Source organism: Bombyx mori, chromosome 3 (genome assembly GCF_030269925.1).
Source record: "Bombyx mori chromosome 3, ASM3026992v2".
NCBI lineage: Eukaryota > Metazoa > Arthropoda > Insecta > Lepidoptera > Bombycidae > Bombyx > Bombyx mori.
This window is the reverse complement of record NC_085109.1, coordinates 1430037-1446829: the sequence shown is the minus strand read 5'-3', so window position 1 is coordinate 1446829 and position 16793 is coordinate 1430037. Positions and strand designations below refer to the sequence as shown.

Below are 16793 nucleotides of genomic sequence, written 5' to 3'. Positions count from 1 at the left end.
TAAAATCGACCCTTGTTGCCAAACAAGTACTCTCAATAAGCTATCAAAATTTAATGAACATTATGACTCTTCTTCCTTCGAGCTTTCCTTAAGTAAGGATATTTATATGCCAGGCAATGGCGCGGCTATGCCCTTGGTATAAAATGACGTCATAAAATGACTCGTATATGCGGCTGCCTATTGAGCTTCACCAGTTTTGTCTTAAACGACCTCTATTATTTTTCATACAATTAGCACTGACGCATAACAAAAAACAAGACTATCGTTTTCCGAAATGATGCGAATCAGGAGAAAATAACAGAAATACAAGAAAGAGAAACGCTTAAAAATGTTTTTAATACGCTTTTATCAGCTTGTATCTATCTATTTAATGGACTATTTCATGGTAATTTTTACGTAACGGCATGTTTCAAAGAACGATGACAACATAATTTTATTACTTCGGCGCATTATAAAAAAAAGCATCGAAATTTATATTTCGGCTTATTATTCAATTATGTTTTTATAGTTTTAAAGTATATTTACTTTCTCGTATTACGCTGCGTAGTGGCAAACGTAGGCAAACGTTCCAACTGCATAAACATTTTGAGTTAACTTTTACGTTATCGAGAACGTTAAAAAACTCGCACTAAGCACACAGGTCTTGATGTCCTGAGCGGTTCCATTAGGCAGGTCTCCATGGCCTACATCTCGAGTAGTTTGCTTTCTGGGTCATCCATCGGCAATGCTTTTATAACCGATATGGCTATTCATGGTTCTGTTGTATGAAGATAGATAGAAAGGTCGAATGTAGGAGGGTAACTAATAGGTTTTTATAGTCGGTGAACACGAAAATTGTTTTGATTTTTATAGAAAGTAGCAGAAATTGTGAATTTTGAAATAGGTATGAATTTGGTATATACAGATAAGTTTGATTCATGTCTGCGACTCGTTAAGATTTCGGAAATTGTGATTTTTATTAATTACTGTAGAGGGTTTAATGCTGTAAAGTCTTAAGAAGCTTATTACATATTCTAGATGGTTAGTTGAGTCCATTTCATGGATAAATACCGCTCACAGCACAATATAAAGTGATTATCCGCCCCGAGACAAGTTGGTATGACATTAGTTTCATATTTGAACAATAAAGACCCTTCAATGGAGGAATGCGCCAGTACCTCGCGCCGCTAATGATCAAGACGGTGCTACTAAGTCCGATAGGCATACAACATGTCCTACCGGTACTACAAAATGACAACAGGACAAGGAATTTGAGTGACGACAGCTGATGCAGTATATTGTGACTGTTAGTGGTGTGATTTTGGCTCTGTCATTGTTGATGCTCGTAGAGCCCGTTGTTAATAAAACAATACCAACACAAGCGATGTAAGTACCAATCCTACAGTTGGCTGGATTGTCTGCCTTTTGATAATAACACATACACTGCTACACAACCTTATGTCATTATGAGGAAAGTCAATGAAGTATATATCAAAGAATATGAAAAATATTAGATTGGAATTTCACTTAAAATCTGTTGTTTGTTGGATTGCTTGGATCGTTTTATAATTTATATTTTGGAACGAAGCTCCGTACGGCAGGCTTGGAGGGGATAGGGATTTTGCTGCGCGACCGAACTGAAAAAAATGTGATAGTAAAACCGTAAGAAAAAATCCGTGGAAAAAAGTGCGTGGAATAAAACTGTTAAATGAGACGTGCGCAGGCGCGACAGTCGCATACACAAGCGAGTAGTGTATAATACCTTTCTCTTTCTCCTTCTTTCTTTTCGTTCTCTAATCCCTTCTCTCTCTATTTAGTAATTATTTCTATTTCTATGTAATTTTATGTGGTCAACCAAAAATAAAGAGATATATTTTGTTATTTTAATTGATAATTTGAATTACTATTTTTTTTATTTTACATAATTTATTATTTCCTAAAATACTGAATTTCCTAAATACTTTCCCGTACTTAAATAAAAACTAATCAGCAAAATTTAAGAGAAAAACCAAGAAAACCTACATAAAATTGAGCACCATTTCTTTTTTTGCAAATTGTGTCGATTCTACATGAGCCGAAGGAACTTCGTTCCTACCTGGTGTCCCACGACACCACATTTATATTCATTAATTATAAATATTGTTTCGTTTTCTCTTATTCTGTACTCGTAATTATATTTAAGACAATAACCTCGCATATAAATCGGGACGAGGAAATTGCATTTGCATTTATCTTGCTTCAGTGGCTTCATTGTTTTGGGTGTTTTTTTCCCTACCTATTCACTGGTAGCCTAAGGGACTATTTCAGTTACGTCCGGACGGGTAGACGAGCTTATGGTCTCAACTTGAGAGAATTTGCTAACACTAGTCCTAGCAAGAGCAGTGCTTCGCAGAATCTACCACCGGATCGGAATCGCGATACATTGTGAATATCCGCCGAGAAACGCAGTAAGCTGTGTCGGGTTACTTCGCTCGTCGAACTCATAGTCTTAATCGATAAGTTCGACGAGGACGGTGACCAGTGCTTAGAGGGTCTAAAAGCACTGAAAGTGGGTCCGGGCTGTCTGACAAGACATGCTTCGGACGACGCCGGTTTTGCGTCGCGTGGGTCAGATAAAATTTTGTTTTGCCCACGTTGCATTCTTTCAAAACTATTATTCAAGAGCATTTCTAATAAATTATAATTGATTTTAGTCTTAATTTTGATACCGAAACTCATGAAGGTTATGTGTAGGCAGTCTAGGCACGTCTCTTGCCAACGATTCTTTGACGTGACTCTCGTAACGGGGTTAGGTTATGGCGCGCATACCGGGGGCGCAGCGAGGGGCGCGCCGCGGCAGTTCTCCCGCGACGCCGGCGAGCCTCAGACGCCGGTCTCACAACCCTCCCACCACGGCTGCAACATAAACCATAAACTATTTGAAAACTGAACGCGCTGTGCTTAATTGTGTTGTAATAAAAATATTACGCGTGGCTTTGATAGGTGAGTTTTGTTTTTTTAAATATTCAAAGCGTTCCATTTGAGAACCGTAGCGTCCGACAGATGGCGTCCCAGTAGCGTCGTATTGCAGCTGTAATGGTTTGGTAACTTTCTTCGCGGAAAACTTACAATTATATAATTGTAGTCAAAAATAGTCTCTTGGAGTCTTTTAATACAATGAATAGTACTTTATCTGTGTAGGTTTCATAGATAAAACATGTAGGTAAATACCTTAACCAAATTATTGGTTATTAGTGTTAATGCTTAATAAGAATTTAGGTTCCAAGTTGAGATTAACTTGGCTTTCCTGATAGCTAGCTAATTTTAGGCCAAAAATAGTCAATTAAAGTCATTTGTTTTGTAGTTTTTATCTAATCTGATCCTATTATCATTATGTGTGTATTTTAGTGCAACGTTAGTTTCCTGAAGTTCTATTTAAAAAAAAAAACATTTAGTCAATAACATATTATTACCTATTTTAATATTAAGTTCAGTGTCAACTAATTTTAACTTCGACGAATTAGCTAAGAAAATATGTGTGAAGATTGACTTGCATCGTGAGTGATGTTAAAAATTGAATTCATTCATCTTTACATGTCGGGGATTGCTCTCCGAATTTTCCAAGCTGACAGTTTTTAGTTCTTGCAATATGTAAGGAACAAAGTGGTGAGTTCCAAAATGCTTCTTCAGGATGCTCACCATTGTGAAATGATCAGTGATACTGAGATCACCGACTAGCCAGCCAGGTTTAGCTCATTCCAATTCTATTTCGGTTTGTGATGCTGGTACTTCATGATTGTGGTCACTTGCAGCGACATTTTCCCTTTAGCTGAAATTCCTACCCCGACTGTCTATAATTCGTATAGATAAGCCGTGTTCTTATTATAGCAGTATTCTTGAAGGATAGAGAAAGATATGTCTTCCTTAAACTGTTCTCCGTCGATAATTACATACATCATTACGGATCCTCCCGATCCATTAACGGTGCTTTTAGATACCACAAGCACCGGTCACCGTCCTCGTCGACCCGTCGCTTGCGGCGAAGGGCTCGACGAGCGAATTAACCCATAGACACAGCCCACTGAGTTTCTCGCCAGATCTCAGTGGGTCGCGTTTCCGATCCCGTGGTAGATTCTGCGTAGCACTGCTCTTGCTAGGGTCAGTGTTAGCATCACTCTGGTTTGAGCCCCGGGAGCTCACCTATTAGTTAAGGTTACGCTGAAATTGCCTCTCAAGGCTATCAGCTTTACAATACAATTACAATATGACATTATGCTGTATTCGTCAATGATGAACACCCGACTCCATTTACCCTGATTCCAAGTAAATATATTTGCGTGTAAATTGGTGAGTTTATTACTATAATTAAGGTCTATTGGGTCATGTGTCTTTAGTTTTCGGTTTTTTAGGCCTTTTAACAGTCTCAAGTTCTAACAGTGATTCTCATCATCGTGTGATCCAACTATCTGAGTGGTTTTTGTGTCTATACATACATATGTTAGAGGACACAGCGATCTGTGGTCAGTCGAGAACAATGTGAACGAGATTGATAGGAAGTTTTCAGGGTCTTATATCATCATGAAAAGAATGAGTTAAAAGGGTAGTTGTGTAACTTTGTTTTGTTAAGTAAAGATTTATCAAAAACCTCAATCTAAATTACATCAATATTAACTCTTTATTTGCGTACTTTGAGATATTTTATTGCCGTTACAGGCAGATAAGCAGAGGGTTCACCTGATGGTAAGTAGCAACCGTCGCCCATAGGCATCAATGCTACAGGGCATAGCAAAGCTACTGTGTTTAACTATGGGAACTAAAGCTGTTATCGTATATCTAGTAAAATGGATTATGTAACTCACTTAGATTACGATACATCTTATTTATTGGCCTTAGGCGGTAATTCCCAAAGGTAACCGTGGCGACGTGTAGCGCGTTTAAGATATTTTGAGAAATGATTCCGTCGCTCGATCTGTAGATCTGCAGGAATGGGCCTCATTTAGGCAAGTCGCTGTTTATGGTTAGCTTAGCTTAGGCAGCAGAAAAAATGACCTTTTTTGTTTTCTGGGCCGGGGACCGAATCTTCTACGAGGTCCCCGCGCCTAAAGAGCGCTTGGGGTATGTGGTGCCCGACAGTCCGCAGATGTTGGGAGCGGACCGCGGGTCCAAGGATGGTATTCAGGGTCCTACCCACTAAACGACCCTCCTGCACTCTTGTCCAAGCGTTTAATAGACCCCATAGCATGTAAAGACCTTCGCGCGGCACACGAACCGATGCAATGTCTGGTGATGATGAAATGCATAGGTATAATGTATTTTTTGACCTACGAACGGGCTATGTTTTCATGGACTTGAAATCGTCATATTATTTCTGATTGATTTAACTTGTGTGTTCTTATTTCTTTTTAACTGACATTGTTATTAGTAGCGTTAGCATTTCCCCTGGGAACAGCTTGAACAGACCTTCATAATAAAACATCCACTTTTACATTTTACTGGCGTTTTGTTAGTCCGTATGTGTATGTACCACAACGTGGAATGTTGCAATGGATCAGCCGTTATTAAATTCAACCGAGACTTTGATTTTATGTATCTCTGCGGGGCCATATTTAATGACTATTGATTTAAACAACAAAACCTAATTGATCATCCCTATTACGCGAATTCTTTGAGAACTGTTACGGCGATTATAAAATAATTAGTTTGGTTTGTACGGCTTAAATTTATTACGGCAAGATAATAAAAATGCCCTGAGAATATTATGCTTTATTATCAGCTCATCAGTTTCGTCACAAATTACAGCCTGAAGGAACTTTTCGGAATCATCGTCCCCGCAAAATGTGGTAATTTCACCACCATCTGCACCTAGTTAATCCGATCCACCCCACAAAAGGTGGTAATTAATGTAAGTACATTATTGGGTAAAAAATCGCGACACTAAATCAGGCCTACGTCCCTTCCAAACTGTGCCATTAACCCCATTTAAGGTGTCGTTTCGTTCGTCGCATCGTGCATTCGTATGTGTTCAACCCCCCTTAGTTTTGTGAGGGTCTGGGATGTTGAGTAAATATTAGCGAATGTCTGTGTGCCGAAGCTAATGGTTTTGCGTTTTGGCTTTTAAATAATACTGCGATTAAGCGGTCTGTTTTAGAGTCCGTAATTACAACTCAATTTAAGTATTAGATTATTTGGTATCGATCTGCGTAATAATCTAATAGTAGTCTAGGACATTAAAACTTTCTTTCAGCTTTTTAAATTAATTAATATTATGACGAAAAATTATTCCTTAAAAAACGAACTATAAGGTTATTGTTCAAACGACGTAACAATGATTCACTTTTGAATGACAACGTCCATTAGCTCTTTATTTTTATTGTAAAATCGGATGAACGTTTTTACGGCCCACCAAATTTTAACTTGGTCACCGAAGCCTTGAGAGGTGAGGTCGAAATCTATATTAGCAAATACGGAAATATGTTCCCCCTTTCAAACCGGAATGAATGACTGGGTTGCGGGCCTAAGGGATAGGAAAGTCGTAACTATCCTTACTGCCTGCATGCAAAGTTATATTGACTCGTCATAACCAACAAGAAAAGTGATTATAAGTCTCGCCCGCCCATTAGTTTATCGCCCGTCAATTTTTTTCTGGTAATTAATATCCAAAAACAAGTCACCTAAATTTACTTAATAACCTATTCACATTCTCCTAAAGCAGCGTATAAGATGCGGGCATATAGCTTTATAGTCCACAAAGAAACAAAGGATTTGAACAAGAAACGGTAGCGTAATTACTTTTATAATTTGGTTTTGTGTTTGGTTTGACTACCCACGTGCTCTTGTAAGTATAAGTTGCTTCAATAATGTGTACGTTACGTAATTATTTTATCGTGTCATGAAGAGCGAAGGTAAGAGAAGAAGATGGTATATTAAATGTAGCAAGTGAGGGCTGGCATAGGACAGGCAGGAGTGAGGATGATTGGAGCAGTCCATTACCCAAAAAAGGGTCATTACTTAAAATTATTTGTCTATTTGTACTGAGGTAAATTGATTAAGTGTGAAGAGAAATAAAGTTTTATAATTATTTACGCATTAATAAATGTAGCGCGTTTTATTTTTGTGTACATTTCTGTAAACTGTTTGATATTAGCTTAAAACACTCGTAAGTTCGCTTAGTTATTATGTGACTTTCACTATCTACCCTCGGACAAGATTTTATATCCCTTTCACACTGGGACTCATGATCGCGTAGCGTTATACAATAGGACCTACAGTTGGACCAATAGTCTTACATGTTAAAATCAATAATTGTTTTCACTTCACTTGGGAGCGCCGTGTCATTAAAATAGAGTGGATGGTTAAATCGGGCACATCGCCTTTTGTGTACAGCCTGGCTGTGTGACCGCAGCCCTCGTTCCCCCGGGCCGATGTGGGCTCGCAAACAAGACCCAACTAGGGCCCTCCATTGTGTTTACAGCATAGATGTCTTTGAAACTGACATGATGAAACCCGTGTCGTGTATAGGCTCGAAGTTCTAATTTAAAGGCTTTGGTTTTATGTTATATTGAATACTTATTAATGTCCTATATTCGTTCCGGACACTGTCGTCGATTACGAAGGGCTGGTGTTAAGTGGTTACTGGAGCCCATAGATACCTACAACGTAAATGCGCCACCCACCTTGAGATATAAGTTCTAAGGTCTCAGTATAGTTACAACGGCTGTCCCACCCTTCAAACCGAAACGCATTACTGCTTTACGGCAGAAATAGGCAGGGTGGTGGTACCTACTCGTGCGGACTCATAAGAGGTCCTACCACCAGTTAAACTCGTGTCATCGACTCATATAAATCGAATAAAACACTTTATTATTTTAAAATTGTTTATTGGAAACGAATTTTTCATGATGCGCATGCAGTGCGACGTCACGCCGCGCGCTTATTTACAAACACTACACAAGCGCAACGTGTGAATGTGTTGAACGCGAGCTATATGGTAGGCGGAGTGGGGGTGTTAAGTTTTATTTTCATTACGGAATTTCTTGATTAGGCTCAAAGCCCGCGATATAAGTATGTACATTAAAAGTGTTTTTTTTGTTTGTTACGTTAGATCTGTTAGACATAGGATATATGTGAGCGAATTTCGTGAAAAATCACACAACATCGTGTTACTCGAAGACATACGGTAGACAGGAGTGTCAGAACACGCGGCTCCGACGGCTGACGGCCACTAACGATGGCTGAAGACACGCCCCGCATATGTATTTATATTCGTCTATAGTTAAATACTTTGGTTCGTGCGATCGTTATTGTATGTGGCAGCTATAACACAAACTTTTTCCGTTATTTGTTGAGTAAATTACTCGCTATTAAATTTGTACAACTCTACTTTTTTCCTTTCTTTTTTCCCACACATGACCTTAAAGCGATTGGAAAATACCGTCAACGGATCCATTGTGGTTTTTGAGCGCCATGAAGATCTTTTTGACAAACGAGATCTAAGGAGACCTAAGCACTAGGCAAAGAGTCAGCTATGCTAAAAAAACATTTGCGTCTAGTTTTAAATATCAAAACATAATAAATAAATAAAATTTAACGGATTTTATGACCTGGTAACTAAGACTTTTAGGTCAAGTCTTATTTTAATAAACATTAAAAAAATACTTCATATAAAAGAGATGTTGTAAAAAAGTTTTTTATTTTTATTGCATAGGTGGATGGACTAGCTCACAGCCCATCTGATGTTAAGTGGTTACCGGAGCCCATAGGTTGTTACGTTACGTTTTCGATTCCGAATAGTTCGACTTCTATACTGTCTCAATGTGTCCGGCGACATTCATATTGAAGTGTCTATGTTTGCTTGACGTCTAGATGTATCCACGTCTTATTCTGAGCTAAACCAGTCATCGCTCTCGTCGAACCCATCGCTTGCGACGAAGGGCTCGACGAGTAAATTAACCCACAGACACAGCCCACTGAGTTTCTCGCCGGATCTTCTGAGTGGGTCTCGTTTCCGATCCAGTGGTAGATTCTACGAAGTACGGCTCTTGCTAGAGTTCGTGTTAGCAAGGTCGTCAGGTTTGAGCCCCGTGAGCTCACCTACTAGTAAAGGTTACGCTGAAATAGCCTCTCAAGGCTATCAGCTTAGATAGGAAAACTCGAAGCCTCCTAATTAAGTTTTAAAGTTATTTGCAAAATGGGTTGCACTATAAATAAGAACAGTAGAATTCTGCCCGTAAAGTGTAAGACAATGTCAGGAACACATTTTCACTGCACAATATCGGCCAGACAGGGAGCAGTTCCCCTACTTATTGTCACGCCTTATTGTCAATTAACATCGTCCGGGCTATGTTCGAGTTGAATTCCATTTTGTTTCAACGCAGCGCAACGTTGTGTTACTGATTCATTTATTTCAGCGGAATAGCTTAAAATTTAAAACATGTTTTTTTAAAAGTTAATATGTTTACTATTTTTGAATGAAGGTCATGTTCTGTTAATAGTAGCAGTGAAAATGATAATAAACCTAACGATGGACCCTAGAAATCTTTCGGAAAGTAAAAGGAAATCTCATTCCGATCGTTATTCGATAGAACCATCAATATGTAGTTTGCCCTCTGCAAAATCGTTCCTTGATAAAAATCTTTAAATATCTACACATGTATGTGGGATTAGCTCAAAGTAAATTACATTTTTTTGGAAAAGTAACACAATTTAATATAACACACGTCGTAAAATGTTCACACTTCTAATGCCCGATCGCCATCTTAATCATCTCCCTTCCGTCCCTCTCTTCCACATACATCCATCCCTTTCACTCTAAGCGTTCCCTTTCCCACATGTAGGTATGTAGTCATTCAAACTGACGTAGGATAATTTAATGCAATGGTATATGTAAAGGCATGTGTAGGTCTACGGTAATATAAGTATATGTGTAGCCACAAAGGTAGTAGAAGCTGTAGCTATTATGTAATACAAGATATTTGACAAATGGCCCAATCCCGATAAAGACATTATCAAGACCTACTTGCGTATAAATAAGTTCCGAACAACAAATTGGATTGTCGAAGCGTCGGTCTGTCGAGCGATATCACCAGTTCGGTGGTTGATTTTCACATTTTCGATTCCTTCAAAGATTATCAAGAATTCAATTCACTGGCGATTAAACCTACGCTGAATCTAAGATTTAAGTTGTGAATATCTGAAAATCGCAATTCGTCGGTTTCATACACATAGTTCGGACGTACATAAGTAGGTCTAGTAAAGCTCGAATTTATGATGTTAATACGACAGCAGGAGATCAATGTAGAAAAAAGCTGCAGGCAGAGAAAAATGGAACGACGCAATAAGTCAGTCACTTTGTGAAATACAATAGAAATAAGAGCGCGTAGAGGTTACGCCGTAGCACCTCTACGCTTCCGTCGGTATCTCGCTCTACGAGTTGACAATTGTGCGTTTAATTTCTTCGTTCATAGCCTTATTGCTGCGTTGTAGTCTCTGTAGGATCATTAACCTTGCAGCTTCTCGTCGAACCCGTCACTAGTGACGAAGGGTTCGGCTAGTAAACTAACCCATAGACACAGCCCACTGAGTTTCTCGCCGGATCTTCTCAGTGGGCGTTTTCGCGTTTCCCATACGGTGCTAAACTCTGCGAAGCACTGCCCTTGCTAGTACCAGTGTTAGCAAAGCCTCCTAGTTTGAGTCCCGAGAGCTCACCTACACGTTAGGGTTACGCTGACATAGCCTCTCAAGGCTTTCGGCTTAGGTAGAAAAAAAAACCTTTCAGAATTATGTTTATATTGCAATTACATGCTTATAGGCAGAAAAGAGTTGGGAAATTAGGAACACTTAGGAATAAAGTTCAGAATATTTAAGACGCTCCTTGTTATTGTTATTATGGTTTAATAATGGACTGATGATCCGTCCTCAAAGAACTTTGGACGACTAATTTTCCAGTACAGGTTCCAGCGAGTTGTTTCAATGAATCACCACTGGTTTTTTGAAGAAAGGCAATTTAATCAAAATGTTGTTACGCGCTGGGGTTCGGGATAAATAAATGTTCCACCAAAGTATAACTTTAAAACTATATTTGTACTTAGAACACTTAAAACACTTCACAAACACTTTAAAATTCTCAATTCACTTCTTCCGCTTCGCTTCGGGTGATCCGTTCGCTGTTTCGCTTCGATTCGTTCCGATTACTAACTGACTGCGTGCCATCTCTGCAACGTTTTTATAGTCGAGACAAAATCCCTAGAATCGTCGAGAATGTGCCACGAAAGTCGAGTATTGTGTGTTTCCGCTATATGAGAATAGATGGCGATGTACTCCTCGAGCTATCCTTCGATATTCGTAACAATATCATTTCCCTCATATATGTTTTGGGAACACACATTGATAGCGAAATTAAATTTTCACAACTAATAATTATAATATTTTTGTTAACAGGTAAGCTGGAACACGTGTACAGCATCTAAGACTTCGATCAAGGTCTCACGGTGAGTAATATTACCCTCAATCAAATCAAATCAAAATTTTTTTATTCAACATAAATGAAAGTACGTACTTGTTGAACGCCAAAAAGAAACTACCGCCAATTCACAAAACTAGCATCCGTCCTGAGAAGAACTGGCAAGAAACTCAGCGGGAAGTTTTTTTTTTTTTAATATTCATGTTTAAAAGGGGTATTATAACAGGCTGGGTATATATCAATAATGGGTAGGTATTACAAATGGGCTCCTATAACCTTTTAATAGAACTTGGACTGTTGCTGCTTTGTGAGCAACGTCAGGATACATAAAGATAAATTTTCCACCATGATCATGTCGCCACGACCTGGGTGGCGCTCCGTCGTCTGCTATCGGAGATGAGTTAAAGGGAATTCTGGCCAATAAGAGACGCTTGGGACTTTGTTGTACTTTTTAGAATCTAAAGTGTGTTCATGCTATACTTGCTATACTAGTTAGCAAGTATCCGGCTTTGGAATGAACTCTCTCCTCCACGGTGTTTTCCGAGCGCTATGACATGTGCTTTTTCAAACGAGACTTGCGGAGAGTACTTAATGGTAGGCTGCGGCTTAACTCTGCCCCTGGTATTGCTGACGTCCATGAGCGACGGTGACCACTTGTCATCAGGTGGGCTCGTCTGTCTACAAAAGCAATAATAAAAAATAAAAAAATGCTATTATCCTTTCTTCTTTTATCGGCGAAGCAGTCCTGCCTTCGAAGCGCAGGACTGCCAAATAAGAAAGGACTCTTACTTGATATTAGAGTGGGACGTGACCTCGTTCACTCAAACCCGTAAAAAAACAAAATAGAAGAATAAAATTGAATGGACCGTTTATAAGAACTTGTGGGATTTTTAAAATCTCGGCCTTTTTCAATTTACTCGGGTAGCTTGCTATTTATTCTGTGCACGATGAAGTTCTAAACAGTCCTTTGACACTCGTAGCCTGCGACACGTAGCACTCCGTAGCACTTTGCTACGCGGCATTGTTTATCGTAGCGAGTTTATTTCCTAGAAGTTTGTCTTTTGTTCAATCTTCGCGTGAGCACGTGTATTCAGTATGCAAGCTTTTAGACTGGAATTAAGCAATCTTGGGAAGTACGTCCGTGGAAGCTGTCTAGAGGCTTGTTACGATGATATCAAGTGTAAGTAATGATGATTCTGTTCATGAGTGCTCACGATGGCATGTATATTTTTAAACGTAACTTAACCCGTTAATCAATTGCAATTGTCAATCATAAAATCGTTAAAGGGTTCGCAGATTTGACAACTTTTGTTTCTATAGGCGTGTAGGGTGTCCTGGCAGATATCGTCTGGTAGGTCGCCCTGCAGGTAGGTATAAAATATACAAAGTATTTATTTCAAAAGTCTGTCGATGATGGACGTTCCTCTGTATCGAGCTAGGTCGTTGACCTTGCTTTTCAGCTGATTTTTATCGAGAGTTTTTTTAATAACGGCCACATGCAAACATTTCGTGTTCCGAAATGAGCTTTTCCTATGTATGGTGTATAATGAATGGTATCTATCGAATGGTGTAGAAGCGGATAGTACCTATTTTTTTATTGCTTAGAAGGGTTGACGAGCTCACAGCCCATTTGGTGGTTACTGGAGCCTATAGAGATCTATGACGTAAATGCGCCACCCATCTTGAGATATAAGTTCTAAGTTCTCAAGTATAGTTACAACGGCTGCCCCGCCCTTCAAACCGAAACGCATTACTGCTTAACGGCAGAAATAGGCAGGTCGGTGGTACCTACCTGTGCGGACTCACATGAGGTCCTACCACCAGTGAACTCCGCGGTTGGTAGCCACTTAGCTGTTTCCTTGGCATTGCTGACGGTCCATCAGCGACGGTCAATGCTCACCACCAGGTGGACCGCGCCCTCGTCTACCTCCCAAAGCAGTCTGTGCTGCATGTCTATTCTTATACAGTCACAAACACGAGTATAAATTTACGCTATCAATCACGATGCGGTCGACAAAAATCGATTCTTAAGTGGCTTTTTTTGTCCCGAATAACTTTTGTATAATAAGAAAATATACACAGCCCTATTATGTTTACCTAACTTATTGAAGAACTAAAAGATTGGTAGTCGAAAACCAAATAAAATTGGATTGTATTTTAATATTGAAGTTTTCTAAAAATCTTGCTGCTACATTGTTCAGTAAAAGCTTTTGTGAAAAACACGATAGTATATTAATAAACATCTACCTCTATTTGAATATCGAAATATTACTTTTCCATCAAAGAAACACACAATTAAACTATGAGAAGATGAAAGTATTCTTAGATAGATATAAAACTAAAGTCATTATTAAAAGAAAAAACAGAATCTATACTTATTTATTTCGATATATAATATAAAGCTGAAGAGTTTGTTTGTTTGAACCCTCTAATCTCAGAAATTGCTGGTCCGATTTGAAAAATTCTTTCAGTGTTAGATAGCCCATTTATTGAGGAAGGCTATAGGCTATATAACATCACGCTAAGACCAATACAAGTGGAGCATCAATAAAGGTTTCAAAATAAGGCTTTAAATAGCTCCTTAACATTCCTATAATTCAAAAATATCTTCACTTTCTACCTAAAGGAAGTGGGGGTAAAATTTAGCGTTATGCCAAACAACTAAAAAAATAAAAAATACAAAATTCTTAACCTAAATTACGAAGAAGTTAAAAGAAAGTTAATAAAAAAACTGCTTAATTGGTCCTACTCTTTTTCGGAGGACTTTCTGAAATGCATTAAGTAACCCTAAACACGTACTTATGGTAAAAATCATTACACCTGTTCCTTTTCTTTTTATATATATGTGTATGTGTATGTATATATATGAATATGTGTGTGTGTATATATATATGTATAATATTTCCCTTAACTATTTTGATTTACTTATATATTCAGCACCGTTATTACTAGTTTTAAGATACTCCTGTAAAAAAACTCTCCACGAGACAGGCAGTGCCTAGTGTGGAGAGTTTTTAGCAAACTATTATGTGTAAATGTATCAAGGTTAATAAATAAATTATTATTATTATTATTATTATTACTATTATTACTATTCCACGCGGACGGAGTCGCGGGCAAAAGCTAGTTAGATATAAAAATAGATGAGAACAACTGGTATAAAATGCTTACCGAATTTGGTATCTACCAATCGCGTATGATTTTAGAGACTACCTGTTCATATTTCAGTTGTTCGGCTTTCGAAATAAGATCCTCTTTGTTAGTACATGGATTGTACTCATCTTTAACTTCACAAAATGATTATATATTGGAAGCCTTCACATTTAGCGGTAGGCAGCGGCTTGGCTCTGCCCCTGGCATTGCTGAAGTCCATGGGCAACGGTAACCACTCACCATTAGGAGGGCCGTATGTTCGTCTGCCTACAAGGGCAATAAAAAAAAAAAATTCTCTGTTCAGCTTATTTCATCATTTTCCAGATTGTTAGTTCGGTGAATGATTCCGAATGTGAAATAGAATTTTAGCTAATTAATCCCTTATGTTTTTGCCTTGGCGTTTCTGTCGATTAAAATACTGAATTTGGTTGAATTTGATTAGATTTCGTATCACACTACATAGTATAAAACAAAGTCGCTTTCTCTGTCCCTATATCCCTATGTATGCTTAAATCTTTAAAAGTACGTAACGGATTTTGATGCGGTTTTTTTTAATAGATAGAGTGATTGAAGAGGAAGGTTTATATGTATGATAACATCCATTAAATTGTGGAGAAATCAAAAGTAAATCACAGTTTCCGAAGCGAAGCGAGACCGGGTCGCTAGTATGCTTATAAAAAGTTGAGAAAGCAATCGGATTAGCGCATCGAATTACGCATTAAAATAGAAAAGCATATTTTATGATTCTAATTAGAAAGTACCTTAATCCATAAGATTTTTTTTTAGTAAAGATTATAATGACATTAGTTACAAAACGACGTGGCAATTAATGTTCTTAAGAAGGTATAGAAACTGCAGTAGAAAAAAATCATTGTATATTCTGCATCCTAATGAAGGTGAAGAAGCTATGAGTTCATAGTTTTCATCCTTGTCTGTTATTTCTATATACAACTCTCCTGAACGACCTCTCGCCACATCTTTCACGTCGCAACTGCGTTCGAAGATCTGTCATAACTCGTTTCTGTTTTTCCTTCTTGATATATGGTGGCTCACACGAGGGAGTGGAGATAAAAAACAAACAATCCATTAAATATTTAGCTCTGTACAAGGGCATTGACGTCATCAGTCACTCGGCCTCTGTCAACGGAACCCTTTGAGGGCGCTCTGACGCTGAAGCCGAAATTAATACTGAAAGCTGCGTTCTAAGGGTACTTTTTTTTTGGTTGATTTCCGTCGGGATTTGTGTACCGAAATGTATCAAATTGGTACTTTAGTTTGGAGTCTGGCTTTTTGAGACTTTAATTAGCTTTGTTTGTGATGTACATATATGTAGCTGTATAAAGCTTTGTACCAATCTTGGAGTCTATTTATAAAGAGAAGCCGAGAATCGTGCTCAGCAATTGGAGAGGCCTCTGTTCAGAAGTGGACTGCTATAGGCTGATGATGATGATGATGATAATGATGATGATGAAAGGCCGTATCGAGTTGAAGGAGATTTTAATGTTCGCATGTTTTATACGCTTAGTTGAACCTCCAGTTAATAGGAGCAACTCTCAAATCTATTGTGTAAATACTGTTTCATGTTTTAAATCGATAAATCATTTTTTTATTTATTGCTTAGATGGTTCGACGAGCTCACAGCCCACCTGGTGTTAAGTGGTTACTGGAGCCCATAGACATCCACAACGTAAATACGCCACCCGCCTCGAGATATAAGTTGTAAGGTCTCAGTATGGTTACAACGGCTGCCCCACCCTTCAAACCGAAACGCATTACTGCTTCACGGAAGAAATAGGCAGGGTGGTGGTGATAAAACATGAATGCCCTCTAGTACAGTATAATTTTTATATATCCAATCTCTGTCAGGAACTAATCTGTAAGCACAGGACGAAAATGCTTAGCGACCCCTGACCTTAATCAAATAGACATCAACGTGCCGAAGTAATAATTGAGACAAAACTTTAACCGGGATCAAGTAAATAATTAAACTAAAAGCGTCACAGATTTCCCTCAACTTGGACTTGTGTTCTGGAAGTTCGCATGAACTTGCACACTTCGCCGCGAAACTTTTGTACTCAGGAATCCTGTCACGGAAACAGACTTGGTGTGTGCAGTTTGTTTACGTTGAGTACGTACGGCGAATTCATCATATCGTCCTTTGATGGTAATGTTGATGTACGCGTGTGGCGGTAGCCATGATACTTACTGGTATCTCAGGCGGGTA

The 16793-nt window shown here is 38.5% G+C and overlaps 1 protein-coding gene and 1 non-coding gene across 13 annotated transcripts in view; both read left to right on the top strand.

Annotated features, from left to right (window-relative positions):
* Positions 1-16793, top strand: part of Jnk (c-Jun NH2-terminal kinase) — a 113886-nt gene that overhangs the window by 28031 nt on the left and 69062 nt on the right. For 5 of the 12 annotated variants that reach the window (XM_062673903.1, XM_021346475.3, XM_012688475.4 and 2 more), the window contains 1 exon segment: positions 11395-11444. The exons of 4 other annotated variants lie outside the window; for them this stretch is intronic. The gene's annotated coding sequence lies outside the window, so the exon portion shown is untranslated. 12 annotated transcript variants of the gene reach the window in all.
* On the top strand, positions 671-804 carry Mir3214 (microRNA mir-3214). The gene has a single exon (NR_107498.1). It is a non-coding gene; the product is annotated as a microRNA mir-3214 (primary transcript).